The 16828-nt window shown below is 40.8% G+C and overlaps 1 long non-coding RNA gene across 1 annotated transcript in view; it reads right to left on the reverse strand.

Moving 5' to 3' along the window:
* LOC121139282 overlaps window positions 1-16446 on the reverse strand; it is a 64936-nt gene extending 48490 nt beyond the window's left edge. The window contains exons 1-2 of the long non-coding RNA XR_005876196.1: window positions 16401-16446; window positions 463-538 (exon numbers count right to left, since the gene is read on the reverse strand). This is a non-coding gene — a long non-coding RNA (uncharacterized LOC121139282). The remainder of the gene's footprint in view (window positions 1-462; window positions 539-16400) is intronic.
* Between the last annotated feature and the right edge of the window lie 382 nt (window positions 16447-16828).

Raw genomic sequence — 16828 nt, forward strand, 5'->3', positions numbered from 1 at the left:
AAGAGATTAACCTCTTATCTAGACAAATACATCTTTATACCAACCTGAAGGCCAGACTCAGATTAAAGATCTCCAGGGCCTCAAAGTTGTATGCTAGCACATGATAGCACTGGCAGTGCTGGCCTTGCTCCTGCCTGCTTCACCTTCAACTATCATTTCTGTTTTTGAACTGTTTGAGACCTCACACATCTACAAATGGCCAACTTGGTCCAAGACTTTACTACAGATGCTTCCAACCTACAAACAACTGTTTATTAGTTGCTCCTTGGGCCTGCAGATATACAGTCTTACTCTGGCCAAGAAACTCAGGCAAGTCACAAACAAGAGTATTTGGACAAAGAATTCCAGAGGTCCTCTAACTGGATGGAGGTATAGGCTTGGCATGAATAGACTGAAGACCTCTGGATGCATGGTGTTGGATACAGGTAAAGAAAAGCAGTTAGTTACTGAAGCTAACCTTACCTTATTTCCAAATTGGATGGGCTCAGATGATAATAATAGGGCATAGCTTGTCAGCAACCAGTGTCTAGTTGAAGCTCTGCACCACAGGAAAAGAAAATGAGAAACTACACAGATCCCATGGATATATCAGCAACTACATATTAGCACCTGTAGCATGACAGAAAGATGGAAGGTTATGGGAATACAAGAAAGGAAAGGGCCCCTCCTTCATACAGTCTTGGATCTGACTGACCTCTCTCGCTTACTCAATCAAGAGTTTCAACATAGGGGGATAGAGATATGCTTCTAGAGAGATGTTCCATAGTTAAGAGCACATACTCTTTTGCAGAAGACCCAAGATCAGCAGCCCTCATGATCTGATTCAATGAGAAAGGGTTTCTCTGTGTAGACCTGACTGTCCTAGAACTCACTCTATAGACCAGACTGGTCTCAAACTCAGAGATCTGCCTGCCCCTGCCTGAGTGTTGGCTTTAAAGATATGTGCCACAACCTGTCATAACTAAGGGTATACAGCATCTGGCTTTGCTCATTGAGACCCATACACAATTGTTTTAGTAAAAGATGTTCACCATAGGGGCTAAGGAGATGACTCAGTGGGTATGTGTACCTACTGTACAAGCATGAAGACACCAATGCAATTCCCAGCACACACATCAAAAACAAACGAAACAAAAAACCTTGTGCAGTCTCATATCGCATGTGCCTATAATCACATCATGGAGACGGATGAAGACAGTAAACTCACTAGAACTTGCTGTCCTGCCAATCTAGCTGATCAGTGAGTCCCAGGTTCAGTGTGAGATCTGTCTCAAAGGAATGGGGTGGAGAGTGATTGGGCATAACACCTACCATCTTCCTCTGGCATCTACATACATTCAGGGACATGCACGTTCACATATACACATATGCATACAACACACATACTTTTTAATTTTTTCATACTTTTTAATTTTTTTTTTTTTTGGTTTTTACGAGACAGGGTTTCTCTGTATTGTTTTGGAGGCTATCGGTCCAGCCCGGCCTCGAACTCACAGAGATCCGCCTGCCTCTGCCTCCCGAGTGCTGGGATTAAAGGCGTGCGCCACCACCGCCCGGCTACTTTTTAATTTTTAAGGAAAAAGAATTACCACATAGCCAATGGGAAGCCCCTCTACACATAAACTGCATCCCCTTTCTAGAATAACACAAACAAAACTAGCATAGCAGTCAGTGAACCATGCTTGGGCAAAAGTCATATGTCATAACCTCTTTGTATGACCTAGCTATAGCAAAATTATTTTGATTTTTTTATTTTACCCATAGTTTGTCCTAATTATATTTCTTCCTCAAATATAAACCTGCCCAGTACCCTTATTCTCAAATGTCATTTAAAGAAAAAAACTTTCAGTAAGGAAATGAGCATACTGAAATATTTTTCCTCTGTTTCCTCAATCGTATACATCACTTCCTTTTACACAGTGTAACTCCAGAAGCCCCTGAGTTGCTTACACAGCTGTTACTGAGGTGCTGTGGTGAATTCCCCCCTTGTCATCAGCCCTGGCACTCTCCAAATGCAGTGTGGTGGTCCTTCCTCCTAATCAATAAATTCACTAATTTTGCTTCACCAAGCCTTCCTAAAACTCTTTTGGGTAACATTAAAAACCACGGCTGTCCCCAAGTAGAGAGACTGCCAAGGTTCTGAGGGGGGGCTCATCAGGCTTCACAGCCATGGATGCCGAGCTGAGTTCCCCGCTGCTGGTCGCACACATATGTGACCTATGGAGAGTACACATTCTCCATCTGTGTTTTTATTTAATTAGGCGAACTGAAGATAAGTCTAAAAAGGAGATTTTGTTCAGACCTGGGAGGTCCTGGCTTGGCATCCAGGACCTCTCATTCACCTGGGAGGCACCACCTTAAGAGCACAGCACTTGGGGAATGAAGATGAGCCCTGTCAAGGACTCAATCCAGCAACACAGTTCCCAGAGTATGTAAACAGTGGAGACCTCAACCAAGATTTTGGTGGTGAAAACGAAAACCAAACTATGGCAGGGAAAGGAATTTTAGAGCATGAATAATTGTAGGCCTTGAAAGGTACGAGGATTAAAAAAAATGATGAAACTACATTTTCTTGGGGGGCTAAGAACAGAAAAGTACTACAGGCAGAAATGGGGACATTTTGAGGAAACCTGGTTTTCAAGGAAGAAGATAAAGTCAGCTGGCTTGAAGTGATAAGTGCATAGTCTAGGTGTTCAAAGTCATTCAGTGAATGTGCTAGATAGTTCCTCTTTCTCCGCCCCTGCCTGCCTCTAGCGTCCTCCAGAAATCGTCCCTATTGGCACCACCACAGTGTCCCTGGAAGCAGAGAGACCATTCTTTTAATTCCATAATCTCCAACTAGACATTATTTTTCAGTCTGTCAGTAAAGCCAGTCATTAGTGTATTACCAGGAAAACTACTCTTTTATGATACTCCTAAAGTTTAAACTAGGTTTTAGGGCCCACACTAATAAAATGGATGCATAATATTTGCTTATCTCCCCACCCTGCCCTTGTACCAGCACCTGGAAATTCTGGGTAGTATAACAGTGTCGTTCCTGAACTTTTCAAAAACCAGAACCAGAAACTAGAAAACTCTAATACAACAGTGCCATCTAGTGAGTGACCTGTTTCTTTGCAAAAAAAAAAAAATGCATAGGCACAAGCAGACAAACAGGACCAATACAAATCATCAGGCTTCAAAATAACCCTCGCATGTCAGGTTAGACTGTCATGTTTGGGAAGAAATCTTCACGTACCTCATATAAATAAGAGAAATTGGTGTTGAGTCTGTCTGTGGTTTTTCTAGAGTCAAATGTTAGAATACTGGAACCTAACACTGATTAATGATAGGGTCATCAATAGATTCTAATCTCCTGGGGCTGAGCTCAATATCTTCTCTGTGATCCTGCTTTGATGAAGCTGTAGCTCAAACTGAAAGACCACACACCTGTCCTAGACTATGCACAGTGCCTGGGTAAGAGTGTCCACTCATGGGAAGTACAGTCTGAAGGAGGCATTTTAGGGAAAAACATTGAGTTTAATTAACATTAGTTCTTGTCTACTCCGTTCCTTGCCTTTATCTACATGTTTCCCCAAAGGAGAATGAGAGACTCGCCGAACTTCTTTGAAACCAAGCATTCACATTTTCCGTCAACAAATGTTGAGTGCATGTGCTGAGTACCATTTCAGGTCCAAAAGATGAACGAAGTTCCTTCATGATGAAACAAATGCAATAAGAAGGACTCTTAGTAGGAAAATAACACTCAATCATGGCATGAGAAATCGTGGTCTGATTTAGCTATGAGAGAGTAGAGCACCTCTCGGAATAAACTTTTATTTCACTAAAAGAAGATCAAGAACAAATACTGACACTGAGGAACATTCTCACTACTTACCTAGCTGTTTGTTGCCTAACAGAGTCCCCTCATAAAGGTAGGAGCTGTCTGAAGTAAAGGAGAGGTGTTTGCCTGCCCAATCCAGCATCTTACCCCCTCGGCCATGGCCCCCTTACCAGCATCCTATGCCTCAACCACAATCCCAATGCCAGCATCCTATCCTCTGGGTCAACCCCACAGCAGTCATATGACCCCAGCAACCCTACCATCTCCATTCAAAGTCCAGGTTCCATTTCAGGGCTTAACCACACTGACAGATGGAAAGTACTAAACTAAGCGTGTCCTCTAGCTTTCCCCCTCCTCTTCACACCCAGTTTCCCAAAGAGACCTTGAAGCCTTTCCTCAGGATGGATCCATGTCCTTAATAAGATGGCAGCACTGTCCATGTTCTGCTATGTCTTCTTTAGGATTTGTTGCCCATCATGTGGGCCTGCTTCTCCTTGCATTCTTCCCCGAACTTCCCATTACCCAAATCTCAGCTGCCTGCCAAGATCTACCAGCCTGTTTGTGTCTCCAAAATCCTACATTACAGTATCCAAAAAAATTACTCTTTTCTCAGAAATTTTTATTTCAAGCCTCTATAATCCCACACTCTTGCTGGATGGTATAAGTTAAGCAGATTTCTTTTTGAAGAGTTTCCCAGAGTCCTCAATATTCCAATAAGAGTATAAAATTATAATATAGTGCCTGCTATGTTTCACAAAATTATTTGACCATAGAAATGCTGCTCTGTCATTTTTCATGGTAATTCTCTTTACAAAAAGTCTAATTTTAGATCTATCTGTGCCTGCTCTTACTTCAGACCTTCCCAGGACCTTGTTATCTTATGATGCTTTTTCTACTGCATCAAAGCCTTGGTCTGCTTTGATGACATAGCCAAATGACTAACACTATCCTGTCTTTCAACTCTCCACTCTGCAGATGCATATACCACAGCCTCCAGAACACTTTGGCACCATTCATTTATTTTGTGGTTTTTCTCTTTTTGCTTTATCACGGACCCCTGTAGAACATGAATCTTGTCTTACATGAGAGTTTCCAGGGCCAGTCTTTGGGGCTTGCACGTGTGGCACACAATGCTAATGCAGGAAAGGAAGACAACAGGGAACAAGTTGAGAGCAGAGTGAATCCTGAGTAGAAAACATATAGCCCAAACTAATGAAGATGACTCAGTCCATAATGTACTTACATAGCACTTGCCTCACAAGTATGGGGACCTTAATTTGACACACACACACCAGTACCCACAGCAAAAAGCCAAGCATGCTGGCATGCCTGTAGCCCCGGTACTAAGAAGGTAGAGACAAGAGGTACTCTGGAATATGCTGAGCAGTCAGTAATTCAGATTAAACCAATTCTATCGAATACTTAGGTATAAAGATATGCCAAATAGCCTCAAATAAGACACAAGCATATTTGTAGCTGCTCAAAAACTCTAACCATTAGGGAAACGCACATTATAAAATAAGAAAACTAAAACCAGACCTAACTTGGAATTCAAGCAAAAAATAATATTTTTTTAAAAAGGAGACACTGAATATTACAATCACTTAGTAAAGTCACGCTAGCTGTCTGGTTATCAAAATGCGAGTCGCTTCCGTAATTGTTTCTACTGTTAATAAATTCCATCCAGTTCGAGTAAGGCTATCAACATGCTAATGTGAATTTAGATTTTGAAAGAGAGAACTAGGTGATAGTCACAAATAGGTGTCTGGATTTCTCCCAATTACTGCCCCCAATTATATCCACACCTATTGCTGACATGTTTAATCTCTTTCTCCAGGCCTTACCGACAGCTCACGAGGAGGAAGAATGCTAGCTACTGCACTGCTCAGCAAAGTGTGGGTCCAATTTAAATAATTAGAAGCCCATTGCATTCCTTCTCTCTCTCTTGGTAAATGTACTTGAAAGGAAACTGCACGCCTGGGCTTGATGCCTTTAACTTGTCCAAGGATGACTTATTGACCTTCTTTAAGTCTTTTTTTTCCTTACCACCTCCTCTCTCTCTATGTGTCCTCTTGGACACAGAGGATAATTTAAAGCTAGTGGATGATAATCAATAAGTCAGGGTCATCTCTATTGGCTGACTTAAAGGTCTTTGATTGAGTAAATCATTAATTTCTGCTGTCTGTTTGAGCCTTCCGGTTAACCATGTGACCTGGCTGAACCTCTTATATTCTCTAAGTAGATGAGGACAGGAGCCCCACAGACGTTTCAGCTGATGAAGTGAACTAAAGTTCACTCAGGCTTGGGCACTGTCTCCAGTTTCTCGACAAAGTAACTTCCCCCAATCTCTTCAAGTAAAGTTGCTTCCCATTTGGCAAAAGCTTAAGCCATAATTTTATGGCTTGACATGGAGACATTCACATGTGTCATTCTCATCGATTACATGCCCGCTCATGCCAGATTTTGTAGGGTGCAAGTAAGTCTGCGCACTCTCCACTGTTCTGGTTTTTGTTTGGAGCACAGTTCCACTGCATTTGTGACAGATGACGATCCTCTGCTCAAAAACCCCTGCTTCCGTATATTCGAAACTCTTGGGAATCCACTCTTCACTGCTGACTCGCTCTGGGAGTAACACCATCAAGGTGAGGTGTTTTTAGGATCTGCATTTTTAACAAGCTGAGTAACTCTTGTGCACACAGATATTTGGGGTCTCTGGTCAACAAGAGATATAAACAAGTAAAGAATGGCCTTGGTTCTCAAGTGAAGACTTGAGCAGGGGATGAAAAAAGCAGCAGGAACTGTGCTTCAGGAAGAGGGAAGAACAGAAAGACATTAGGGACCACTTGAGGTGTCCATCACCTATGAAGGTGACTAAAGGGTAACAGGCAGGAGGGAATGATAATGTTCCACCAGCAGAAGCAGCAGACACTAAAACCCCTACAACAGGAGTTCAGTGTCCTCAGGAACCTGTAAAGAGCGCAATGAATAAACACCTCAGATGCACACTTAAGACGGAGGCACAATGAGAGTTAATTATATGGGAGTTGGGGGTTAAGCCAGAAAGGTAATTTGTGGGTGAATCTGGCCTGATGTTTAAGAATAATTTATAAAAGCATGTATTAGAGAAGTGTGGGGGGAAAAGTGGAAAGATGATCAGAAGTGTCCAACAGCCAATTCTGTCTGTGACTACTTCATGCCATGTAATTTAGAATTTTAACATGGTTGTGTGGCTAAGACACTGTCTATCCGGTTTATTCACAATAAAGTTACTACTTTCGCTTTAAAACCAATAGGTATCATGGGAATGGCATTTTTAGAGTATTCCTTAGTATACTAGTATGCTAATACTATTTTTTCTCAATATTTGACCACTAACTTTAGCATCTGTATGTAGAACATTCTTGAAAGAATTACTAATAAATCACCATTGTTACCTAATAGTGACATTGTAATTCCCTCGAATCTCTACATTTACTGAGTGGAATTCTTCCATAACAAAGAAACTAAGCTCAGTAGAAGAGTACTTGGCAACATGCTATAAGGCCCAGGTTTAAGCTTACGGCAAATACATGTGCAAGTGTATATACACATATAAAAGTGTGTGTGTGTGTATGTAAGAAAAAGAGGAGGACTGAAGAAGTTAGCTCAAAAAACACTGGCTATTCTTCCTGAGGACCCCAGTCTGATACCCAGCATCCACAAAGTGGCTCACAACCATCTGTAAATCCACTTCCGGGGAATCTGTGGTCTCTGGCCTTCACAGGCACTGCACTCATGTGGCGAACACACATACATACATGGCTAAGCATCCCTACACATAAAATATGCATAAGTATTCTTTTCAAGATTTAAAAGAAGATCTGAATGCTCACTGCTACTGAAGCATTATTGTTCCCTGGTCCTATAAGCAGACGTAATCGAGAAATAGAAGTGATATTCTAATCCATGCATGCACACTCATACCTATTCCTTTATCAGTTTTCCTAACTATGCTCTAAAAATTATGTGCTTGTATTGATGCTTCCAGTTCCAACCAGAAGGTTGATTCTAGCCTCTCTTCTCCTTATCTACATATTCACATACTTGCTTAGTACTAGTATGGATGAATGGTTCAGTTATAGAATTATTAAACCATAGTCTAGTAGCAAAAAAGATCACCTAGACTATATCTTTGTATACAATTCATTTTTACCATAATAACATCTAATCAAAATGTCATTTTCCAAAGTTACATACTGTAGTTTATGTTTTCCCATTCACTTCACTGTTAATGACAATTTTAATTTGCATATAATTGATATTATTTGATCCTGTTTTAATCTATTTTGCCCAATGCCAAGACTCTGATTGGTGTATACTTTGAGAGGTATGTAAGCCATCATTGTTCATAATTTCCTTTTGACCAATTTAGAGATACAGACATCTAGAAGATTTCGAAGACAATTTGGGCATTATATGTGACTATAAAATATTCCTTTTTACTAGTGAAGAGTTGAGTTATGCAATTTTATTCAGGATTAGAATGTTGATTTACTTTACTCTCTGCCCAAACATGATTATGTCTCTTCTCTTCTTCATCTTTGTGTGTGTAGGCCAAACATCAATGTGAAGTATCTTCCTCCAATTTTCTCTAATTTCCTTTTTTTGAGACCAGGTCTCTCATTGAATCTTGAGCTATTTTGCCTAGACTGGCTGGCCAGTCAGTCCCTGCGATCATCATGTCTCCACAATTCCAGACATGCAACCATCTGTGACTCCAGTTCTAGTGGAGTTAGACCCTCCTTCTGGTCTCCAAGGGCATCAGGCACAGGCATGCATGTAAGAAATGCACACAGGTAGACAGACGACAGACAGACAGACAGACAGACATTATTAGAGTTATTTGCAGGTTATGGTCCAACTATTCCAACAAACGCTGTCTCCTGATGAAAAGGCCAAGAATCCAGTAGTTGTTCAGTCCACAAGGCTGACTGTCTCAGCTGGTCTTCAGTATATGCCAGAATCCTGAAGAAGTAGACTCTAATGCAGGCGAAGGAATGAACTTGTCAGTGAGAGTGAGGGGAAACAGACAAAGATCAAAAGCTTCTTTGTTCCATATCCTTTCTATAGGCTGCCTGCCACCAGAATATGTGGCCTAGACTAAAGGTGGGGCTTCTCAAATCAAAAGATCAAGATTCAGGGTGAGTCTTCCCACTTCAAATAATTCCAAAAAGAAAACTCCTTCACAGATGTATCCAGGCACTTGGCTTTTAGTTAATTCCAGACGTAGACAAGTAGACCACCAAGAATAGCCATTACACTATCACAGTCCAGTTAAGGTGGGCCCTAGATTTAAGATGGGTGGATTAATAAGAAGAGAACATATTGAAAAATAGAGAGGGAAGAAGGTGACATCAGATGTAGATATGACAAAGGTCAGAGTGAGGCAGCAAAGAGATGTCAGAAGGCACCTGCAGGAAGAAGGGAGGAAGAGTCTTCCAAAGGGCTATCAGAGGATCATGGGCCACTGATGCTTTAATATGGAACTTCCTGCTTCCAGAACTGAGAGGCGCTCTTTCTCTGTTCTTTTAAGCCACCTGGTTTGTAGTTGTCTGTTGTGACAGGCCTAGAAAACTAATACCTTAAGGTCTGTCCAGAAATACCTAGCATGTGCATGGATGCCATGTGCCTTCAGAATACACTAGAATTATCCTAACATTGCAGGATGCAGAAAGCCGTGGCTATTCACAGTGGATGCAATCAGATGAGCAAGAAGCTCTAGACTCTGCTGGGGGTTCACAGAAACAAGCAGCTGGCAGGAATCCAGGCTTGCCTAATGTCACTTCTCATCACTTCATTTCCCTTCCATTAGCATCAGTGGAGGACATGACTTTCATGTTTATAGTCGAAAATACTAAAAGAATGAACTTTCACTGGTTAAATTACTAAAGCCCCCATTGCCTTCTTTCTAATCATCTCTCCTCTTTTCTATGGTTTCTGGGCAGGTCCCATTTTTTTTCATATTTACTCTCATTTCTTCTTCTGCATCAGACAGATGGAGAGACAGCTGAAATGTCTGAGAAGTCAGTCTTGCTCCCCACAAGCAACAGCTGTTTCCACAAAACAGCCCTGTAAATATCACCATACGATCCATACATCTTGAAATGGGGTTGGTCCTATATCAGATCTCACAAGTGAATCATCAGTAGTATAGGAATCCAGGACACATTGATAACCCCTGGTCTTTCCCAACCCTCATCACTAGCTGAACATCCTGGAAGGCAGGAACAACGGGTAAACTTAACATTAAACAGTCCCCCAATCCTCCCACATAGGCCCTTGTTACAATCATTCATGACTGAGGATCATTTTACCTACTGTGATTCACGGACCATTAGCTTTTTCCAGCCTTAAATCTCAGTTCACTGAAGAAAAACTATTTCCCCAAACTACAAGTTCTGACAAGATGGACTTGGTTTTGTTGTCTTAAAAACCAAAGCTTTATATTAATCATTATTCCAGGAATGTAATAGATAGAATTCCTCATGGAAGACAATGATCTGACCTAGCCTGTTACTGCTGTATGTGAGGGTGGATTCTGGCACAGGTCCACACAATCACAGTCATATGCCACTGAATGGAACAGATACACTCTAAGAAATGCACCATTAGGTGATTTCTATTTTTGGATTTTGTTTTAAGGATGGTTTTATTAAAATAACTTTTTTTCATTTATTTTACATACCAACCAATTTCCCCTCACTCCTCCCCTCCTATCTCTTTCCCATCTACCTCCCTCCCCTTCCACCCCTCCTCCATCTCCATTCAGAAAAGGACAGGCCTCCCACAGGAGGCTGAGCAACCTGAGTCAGGACTGAGCTCCTCCCCTTACACTGAGGCTGGGCCAGGTAATCCAGCGTGGGAAGCAGGTTACCAAAAGCCAGCTAAGTGCCAGTCCACTTTTAGAAGCCTTACTAAGATATCAAGCTACATGATTGTCACACACATACAGAGGGCCTAGGTTGGTCTCTTACAGTTGGTCCACCATCCATGAGCTCCCACAAGCTCAGGTCAGCTATCTCTGTGGGTTTCCCCATCATGACCTCCTGGCTGGTACAATTCCTCCTCCCTTTCTTCCACAAGATTCTTGGAGCTCAGTGAAGTGCTTGTCTGTGGATCTCCACCTCTACTTCCATCAGCTACTGAATAGAGAATCTCTGATGGCAACTAGGGAAGTCACCTCATTGGGTGATTTCTTCACAGTGTACGGTCACACACACCTAGATGGTAGGCACCTGCTGACCAAGTCTATAACCTACTATTTCTAAGTCCATGGGGGAAAAAACAGCACAAGAGTAAATGACCGAAAGGGAAAACGATGTGATCAAGACATGGTATCTGAAGCACATACTCTAAGAACGTTATATCATACAATAGACATATGCAGCCATTCTTCTTGCTACATTAATCATAATATTAACAAAATGGAACCAGGATAGATCTCCAGCAACAGATGAATGGAAAATTAAAATGTCACACATGTGCAATGGAGTTTTATTTGGCTATAAATAAAAATAAAATTTGCAAGAAAATAGATGGGTCTGAAAATAATTATGCCACTCAAGGTGATGCAGATTCAGAAAGACAAATACTGTATGTTCTCATTCATGTGAGGATTCTATCTTTTAAAGATATAGAAATGATAGATAGGTAGGTAGGTAGATAGATAGATAGATAGATAGATAGATAGATAGATAGATAGATAGATGATAGATACATAGATAGATGCATAGCTAGATACACAGATGATAGATACATGTATAGATGATAGATAAATGGATGACAGATAGATACATAGATACATGGATGACAGATAGATGGATACATAAATGATAGATAGATGCAAGTATGAATATAAGTCATGAAACTTAAAAATGAGACCCAAAGAGGAAAAAGTATTGAAGAGGAGGAAGATGACCCAACACATATGACATATATGAGGGAAGATATGAAGCTACTGGGAATGGAAGGGTACAAGGAAGGACAGATAGATGAGGGAGAAAGAAAAAGGAGGGAGATCAACAAAATAAATTATATTTTAAAATTCCAAAATAAAATCTAATACATAGTATGGCCTGTGAAGACTTATCAGCCTGACAACCTGAGTTCAAAATGCAGAACCCACATAAAAGAGCAAACTGACCCTGCAAAGGGATCCTAGGAACTCCATGTTCATGTTGTAGAACATGCATGTTCACACATGTCCATAATAAAAATAAATATGTACATAAAGGCATTGTAAACAGAATAGTCTGCTAACTGTGTAACAGGAGACTTCACACAGTAAAAATTCCTTTGAAAAGGAATACATGCTAAAATGGAAATATAGCAGCTTACATAAATCAGTAAGAGAATTTGTTATCAAGGACAATGCATTTTATGTAGTTGTATGTGCTATATATTGCATGACAGACCATGAAACAGGCATGGTTACATGATCACCACCACTAACACATGACAGCATACTTTACTATGACATTGTGGTGTCTTTGTCTCTAGATGTTAGGAATTTTTCACCTCTATTTAATCTTATAGGGTCATATCATCATACAAGAGATCTGTCAGTTACTGAAACGTATTTTGAAGCACTTGATTATATTTCAAACATCTCTCTTCCTTGTTAACATAGTTAGTCAAGAATTGAAATAACAGTAAGAGAATTCTTCCTCCCCTTCACACTTCACAGAAATGTAGCCATGTGGTTCCCAAGATTATACATACTTAAGAACCTTTTAAAAGACTTGATGCCCAGTTCATCAGCCAGAAAAGTTGACATCTGGGCAGGCATCCATACACCTGAAAAGCTTCAGGTAATGTCAATATGCAGGAAAGTTTGCAGTACATAACAGTTACCATAGCTACAAGTCTTACACCAAGAATCTCACCTGATCACATAAGCTAAACTGAGTCAGACCTGGTTAGTACTTGGTTGGGAGACAAATTGGTTATCACAATGACCAAATATTTAGAACCTACCATGGCTCTCAGACTCTGAAAAAAATGTGGCCAATAATTACTCCCTATCAAGAATAGATTTTCAAAGACAAAGGGCTTTGAGATTTCTAGAAAAAGACATTATGCAAATATCAGCAATTATTATTGCAAGTTGGCAGGTGTCTGGGACATATATTTCCTTCTCTTTAATCATCCAAATGAGGCCAAATATCCCAGGGATGTGGAATCAACCATCATTATGCCTAATGGGTACCAAGAATCCAAATGCAGGTGTTGTGAGAGGTTGCAGAGCAATCACTGAGTTTACTTCACTACTGGGACAACCTTCAGCCTCCTGCTTTATTTGCAGCACCCCCCCCCCACCTCCTGCAAGGTTCTGAATCCAGAACTATTCACTTACAGGTCAGCAATGTGTGTTGCAGAACAAGCGACTTTTTCTTCACTGACTGATGAGTAGAAGAAAATAAATAAATAAACCTTATCCTTTTCTCCCAGGCACATCGGCCTCATCAAGCAAAATGAGAGTTTAATATTAAATCGCTCATCTGAGTCTAATTCAACATAAAGCATAACTCAATCTAATGGCAAAGTCTAGAACTGCTGAGATACCACACTGTAGCCTCCTGAGTCGTCAGGGTTTTTTTCCTTCAGAAGCAACTGTAGCAATAAAAGATTGGGAGACAGTATAAATATTTAAGGACCAAAATAAATCTTTAAATGTTGAACAACCAGGTTATGCAGTAAGTAAACTGGAAGCTAGTCCCGAGTTGGCAGCTCATCGAATAATGATAGAAACGGCAAGACCTTGGTCATTCCTCTCTGATCAGCACAGCATTGGTGTTTGTCAAGCTTTGTGGTAGCTTAACTGGCCAGCTCCAGCAGATGGTATTTTTATGGCTCCACATAAACAGTATTAAGTCATTTTAACTCTTTCTCCATAACTCTTTTCCAATCGAGGCTGCACTTGTCCACCTCTCATTCTCTAAGATGCTCACAAGAAAGAGCACTAACATTTATGGGACACCTATTATGTGCCCGAAACTACTCATGGGGATTTATTAGCCTCCATTTACAGAGAACAGCTAACTAAAGGCAGAGGCAGGATTTAACTGATTGTTTGGTTTCCCCGTGGCAGCTCCTCCCACAATTGCCCTCAAATTCTGAACCTCTATTTTCATTGATTAAACACACATGGAGTAAAATCACCAGCTGAAGAATGGTCCTCATCTTAGTCCACAACCAAACGCATCCAAATTAAGTCTGGCTTGTTCCGGTTTGAAATTACCACTCCTTGGGGTTTTTTACATGTTGTTTGATCTATCAGTTATTCTGCTTGGCATCTGTAAGATGTATTGTCTATTCAAATGTTAAACTTTATTACCTGCTGTTGTGTGACACTATTTCTGGGGAGGGCACTAAAATCCAACTTGATGAAACAATGAATTTTTCTGGCTTTACTTAGAGGAACATGGGTGAGGAGTTACTTGCATGAACAGAATTGATTCAAAGATAGCTGTATCAATGGAAGCCCACCCCAGCATGGGTGACAGCTCACAAAAGCTTAAAACCTAGAGCACACTGCACAGCCAGCAGGCAATTCAATGGGGGGGGATTTCCTTCTGTGTATATATTTGTCTTATTGGTTGATAAATAAAGCACTGTTGGCCAATGGGGAAGCAAAATAGGTGGGACTAGGAATTAAGGAGGAGTCTGGGAAATGTAGTCTAAAGCAGAGAGTCACCATGTGATCCCAGGAAGAGGGGACATATGAGACTGGTGTCCTCAGAAAGATTAAGTCCTTGTAAAAATATAGATTAGTAATTATAGTTTAATAATTAAGTCAGAGCTAGCCAACAAGAAACCATAGCAAAAGGCCGACAGCTTCATAATTAATATAGCATCTTGCATGTTCATTTGGCACTGATGCAGCTCAGGGACCAGGGTGGTGGGAGGAATGCTCATCACAGTTGTGAAGTGTACTTTTTCAGGTGATTCAATTGGTCTCTACTTCTTCCAGGCAGTCGGGTTTGTCTGAGAGTGTCTCTCATTTGGCTTTATTGCTTTATAAATAGTTGTAGATGACAGGTCCTAGTAAATTTGGTCAGTTTCAGGGGCATCCTGAAGCTACTAAGTGTTGGGGAAGTCCTGTGCATTTGTCAATAAAGAACTGTCTGGCCAATAGGGAATCTAGATATGAGGGACTAGGAGTCCAGAAGGACTCTGGGTAAGAGAAACACAGAGAGTCGACATGTAACGCCATGGGGTAGGAAGCCCGGAACTATTCTTCGGTAAGAGACATACTTAGATTAACAATTATGGGGTAATTACTTAAGTCAGAGCTAGCCAGTAAGAAACAAGCAAGGCCAACAGCTTCATAATTAATATAGCCTCCTGTGTGTTTATTTGGGACTGATGCGGCTCTAGAACCAGGCTGGCGGGAAGGCTCCTCTCAAAGAAAAAAATCTCTCTTTACAACTAAGTTGTATACTTCCTGAGTTTAACATGCTTCCCAGCAGAAAGAAATGTTTCACATCCCTTCACAACACCCTGTTGCTTTATCTTCCTCCTAGAATCATGTGTCTTGACAAGCTTCACTCCAAGGTGAATAGTTTTATTTCAGAGGAAATTAATACACAGCACCTGTTTCACAAACCTAATTAGTTTTACAATACATTGATTCTTTAATCATTTAAAGCATTTCAGGAACTTCAAACATATTTTAAAGAGGTAAAGTTATGGCTCATGTAGTTGATATATGGCAAACATTTTATTCAATTCATTAATTGATGAGGAGAAGGTGTGATATATAAACCCAATTAATAAATGTTAAAATAAGACTACTGGTCCACATACAAAATTAACTAATGTCTTACAGGGCAGTGAACCATAATCTTTGGGGCTATCCCTTCCCGGAAAGTTATTATTTTCACCTCCACTGGATAAATTTGATGTTAGCCTATGCCCCTATAGAGTTGTAAAACAAGCCAGTCTATAGAAAATGAAGTCAAATTAGGTCTACCACAGAGAAGTTTTGTGTTTTTGCTTATTTCTGTTTGGAATAATATCTTGACATTTTTAAGACACTGAAAGAGAAGAGGTACTATAGTGTGTCTATAAACGTGTGGAGTCAAAGTCTTGAAGTTAAAAAGAAAATGGGCATTTCGCACACAATATCTGATGGTCTCACAACTGTGGGAAGAAAGGTTTACTGTGGTTCACGATTTCAGAGGGCTTCAGTCTGCACAAAAAGGAAGATAGGGCTGAACAGCTCAATTCATGGCCATGGAAGAATGCAAGAGTATAGCTAAGCCCCATTACTGGAGAACAGGCAGCAGAGAGCCAGGCATCAACCAAGGCTATAACCTGCAATGGCCAACCCCTAGTGATTAGTTCTTCCTGTTAGGTACTACAACCTCCCAAAATAGTGCTAGCAACTGCAACAAAACAAAAAACAAAACCAAACAAACAAAAACACCACTCAAAATACAAGCCTGAGGCTGGGGATATAGTTTAGTTGGTGTCTTACTTAGGATTTCTATTGCTGTGATAAGAAAAAACATGACCAAAAATCAAGTTGGCTTACACTTCAGCATGGCTGTTCATCACTGAAGGAAATCAAGGCAGGAACTCAAACAGAACAGGGTCCAAGAGGCAGGAGCTGATGCAGAGACCATGGAGGAGGTACTGCTTACTGGCTTGCTTACCATGGTTTGCTCAGCCCACCTTCTTATAGAACTCAGGACCAGCAGCCTGGGGATGGTATCATCCACCATGGGCTGGCCCCTCCCTCATTGATCACTAAGTGAGAAAATGTCTTACAGCTGGATCTGACTGAGGCATTTCCTCAACTGAGGTTCCTTTCTCTGATGACTCTAGCTTGTGTCAAGTCGACACACAAAAGCAGCCAGTACATTTGGTAAAATGCTTGCCTAGCATGAACAAAACCCTGGATTTTATCCCCAACACCATGAAGACTAGGTGTTATGGCACTTGCCTTCAACCTAAGCCCTG

The sequence above is a fragment of the Mesocricetus auratus genome, unplaced genomic scaffold (genome assembly GCF_017639785.1).
Source record: "Mesocricetus auratus isolate SY011 unplaced genomic scaffold, BCM_Maur_2.0 Super-Scaffold_15014, whole genome shotgun sequence".
NCBI classification, from domain to species: Eukaryota; Metazoa; Chordata; class Mammalia; order Rodentia; family Cricetidae; genus Mesocricetus; species Mesocricetus auratus.